Genomic DNA, 4053 nt, shown 5'->3' with positions numbered 1-4053 from the left:
TGTCATGATATGCTATTGCTAGCTCCGGCTATTGTAGTGAATAAATATATTCTATTTCTACCACCTATTTTCAATACTATTGTTTCTAATATTTTGATTTCGTCACAGTTGCTTCAATTTGCGGGTACACGGTTTAATTTTTGGCTTACTTTTAAAGATTATCAATTGTTTGTTCGATTATTTGAATTCTAAATTTGTCCTTTATCATCGAATCTATTTGATTTACATTTAATTATTTTTTCGGGCCCGATTGAGCCCCATCGTTCCAATTGCCCTTTATCCGACCCTGTTTTCACGGTATAGCGATCAAGGGCTCCCCTGCCCTCCCCTCCCTTAATTGGTACCCCTCTCATTGATTGTGGGTTTTTATTAAGCTACTGTAGGAAGCTCTTCCAGGCTGCAAATTCAGCAAAAAAAAAAATATAGTTCAGGTAAATCAAGTAAAATATTTTGAATATTTTAGGCTGGGTGGACAGTATGTGTGTAATAATACGGACAAGTGCCAATTCATCCAAAAACACATTCAACGAATTATTAATACTGCTATAGTACGTAATTTTGGTCTTAGGTACAAGCGTGACTTTAATGTCTGTGAAAAAAGCCCAATTAGGAAGTACTTTGATTGTCCTCACTTCGCTTGGGCTCGGCTCTTCTACATGTTAACGCTCATAGTTAAATAACAGCAGCAATGATTAAACATGATGTGATGAGATGTTTTTATGAATTAAAAAGTAGTAGACTATGATTTATCTATACGTTGTACTTGAATTAAGACGAAGGATCGTAACAGTTTTGGTATATTTATTCTCATAAGAATTGTCAATTTTAATTGAAATAAATGATGCATTGTCAGATATTACTGAAAACCCTTTCTGAGCCAGGTGTGACTCATGCCAGTAAGTTGGTTCGTGTCCAGGGAGTCCGGACCCACTCTCAGAATCCTTATAAAATTATTTCTGATATTTTAAACACATTTAATTCCTTTCTTTTTTCATATATATTCTCTGAAGCCAACCTCAGAGAGATCAACCTCATCAGGAATTTGAACCTAATGATGACAGGCACAGGTCCTGTCGAAATTATCGTTTGAAAAAATCAATCACCTGACATCCATAGCCTAGGTAAGCTTATTACCATCTATCGTTATTATTCTTTTTTAAGATTCCCCCCTTTATCTTCACCAATAGTCATAAATTTTTTAAAGTTTTTTTTTTTTTTTACGGTGTTTCTTTTCAATTTAAGGATGCCATCCAAGCACAAGGTAAAGTCACTAAAAGTATTTTGTATCCTGTGTCGAGTCAGCAGTTTTTTACAGTATGTACCAGTGGCGTTAATTGACTGAATGTATTAGATGGGGGAGGGGCAAAATGCATTTCAAATTATAGGTTAGGTTCAAGTTTGTTGTTTATTAGACAATATTTCAATGAAAAAAACATGTTTTTCAATCAAAATACAACAATAATGTTTTTGAATATTAGGAGAAATCTAAGAAGAAGGACAAAAGATCCCTTCTCCTCCCATCCCTTATTAGCACCGTTGATTTACTCTGGTTAACTCCTTATAAATCCAGAAATTTATTGCCATTGCAAAAAAGTAGAGCAGGTTGAGGGAGCGGAGCAAGTTTAGAAACGACACTACTTAGAACCGGTGTGTAATTATGCATTCAGCTGGACAGGGGGTTGGAAAACATTTGTCCCTGCCAAGTTTCTGTTAGAATGAAAAATTATACAGCGAGCGACAGCATGGCAAACGAAAATGCTTGTTCAGATTAGTCTATGTAGTATAGTTTTAGATCTTATTACTATGCTAAATCAAATGGCTGTCTCAGAATTTTGATCGGTCTCTAGGGAGCAATGGTTGTGGGAGGGGACTAGGTACCCTCCAAACTTAATACTAACTCAAAACGGGCAATATAACTTTTGCCTTTTAGTGAAACCACTAAAAATAGGGCTCTCTGGTGAGATCACTGGGCTTTTTGGGGCTGTTTTCCCCCTTTTTCAAGAATTTGAAAAATTTTCTCTGGCTCTTAGATTTTGACGGGTATTATTAAACTTAAGGAAGGTTATATATTTGGAATCAGCACAAAAACCTTTTTTTGATGTACCATTTTTTACCAAAATCCTTTTCTTAGATTTTCAGTTACTATTGGGCCGATTCACTCATTATTTACAGTTTATTACTACAAACTGTTAAATAAAACGTGCTGATCTTACCATGAGAAATCGTATCCCTTTATTTTTTTGAGCTTATGCTATTTAATTCATTAAGGACAACAAAAAAATTTTGAAGTTCTGAAAAACGACATGAAAAAAAATTTTTGTTAATATATTTTGACTTTTTTAGGGTGCCTTTTTTTAAAAACCAAGCCAATTTTCTCAGTCTCATAGATTTTGATGGGTAGCCAAATACTTAATAAACTGTCTATGTTTGAAATCGGCATAAAATGTTTTTTTTTATGTATCTATCGTCTTCAATATTCATTTTTTAGGGTTTCAGATACTATAGTGTCAAGTCACTCTTTACCCACAGTTTGTTACCATGAACTAATTGATAAGACGCTCTGATCTGAGCATGACAAATTGTTTCCCTATAACACTGAGCTCAGGCTATGTCGTTCATTTAGGACAGCAGGGAAATTTTTGAAACCTGTAAAACTCAGTGTATACAAAACAATTTACATAGGCAAAGAAAAATATAAAATGTCAAAATTTTTATTTACAAACTTAATATAACAAGAATTTTGATTTTAGTTCCGAAAGAATTAACATCCTTAATAAAACCATACACCTTTATAATGTTTGAAGATGTTGTTGTTGAAAATAACACCTTAAACGGATATTCAACCTCTTTTTTGTGGGAATATCGGGATCTGGCAACATCATTATTGGGGTCATGTTGTATCTCCATCGGCGCTGTGATGGGCTTTTCACAAAACCTTTCGGCTCTTTTATCTCATCTCTCATTGTATTTGGCATTATTGGAGGAGTAAGCACTTGAGCGTAATCTTTCTTTGAACACTGGAACGCTGAACTTTTGTATGCTTTTTCATTTAGACATGGACTGTTATCAGATTCGTGTTTTATACAGCAGTCACTAAGAAAATTGCACAAGGATGTGGGACTTTCAGCGACAATACTGTCTTGAACAGGTCTAGAAGAGGAATCATCAGGCTGTTTGAATGAAGTTTCCTCCAAGAGGTGCCATGTTTCACCGGTATGTCTCCATATCTGCTTTCTTCCATCAACCCATATCACCTCATCATGATATCTTGGTGCACTTAAAACTTTTCCAGATAACATGTCTCGAACAGGTCTAGAAGAGGGATTATTAGGCTGTTTGAATGAAGTTTCCTTCAACTGGTACCACGTTTCACCGGTACGTCTCCATACTTGCTTTTTTCCATCAAGCCATATCACCTGATCAGAATATCTTGTTGCACTTAAAACTTTTCCAAATAACATGATAAAATAGTTGTTTTCTCTTAGCTTGGTAAACTCAAACTATAAATTATTAGTCAGAACCATGCCTTATATTATGATAGTGACGTCATACCTTCTACCGTCTGAAACAGTTTTAAAAGAAAGTGACGTCATACCTTCTATCATCTAAAATGCTTTTAAATGGAAGTGACGTCACACCTTCTACCATCTGGAATGCTTTTAAATGAAAGTGACGTCATTGCTTCTTTAAAGTCCATTATAGAAATTTAACAACTCTAAGGAAAATCCTGTCAACATACATGAACATATACCTATATTGAGAAATCATTCCTTTTTGACATTTATCCCTTGCCACTGGTGGGATTGAACCCGCAAACCTCCATTCATGAGACACACCTTTATAGAATGTACTGTGACAAGGTATGTCATTGCTTCTAAAGCATTATCATAGAAACAAGGGCCACTGCTTGATGACGACAATACGTGGTGGAAGCCTGAAAACCCAAGAATAGACGAGCACAAGCACCAAATTAATTAGTGCCGTACAATGATTTCAATTGTAATACATACAATTTTGTCCGTGGCTAGTATGTGGATTCCAATAAATTTTATT

The sequence above is a fragment of the Artemia franciscana genome, chromosome 13 (assembly GCF_032884065.1).
Source record: "Artemia franciscana chromosome 13, ASM3288406v1, whole genome shotgun sequence".
Classification (NCBI taxonomy): domain Eukaryota; kingdom Metazoa; phylum Arthropoda; class Branchiopoda; order Anostraca; family Artemiidae; genus Artemia; species Artemia franciscana.
The sequence above is the reverse complement of the archived record's forward strand: the minus strand, read 5'-3'. Positions refer to the sequence as shown.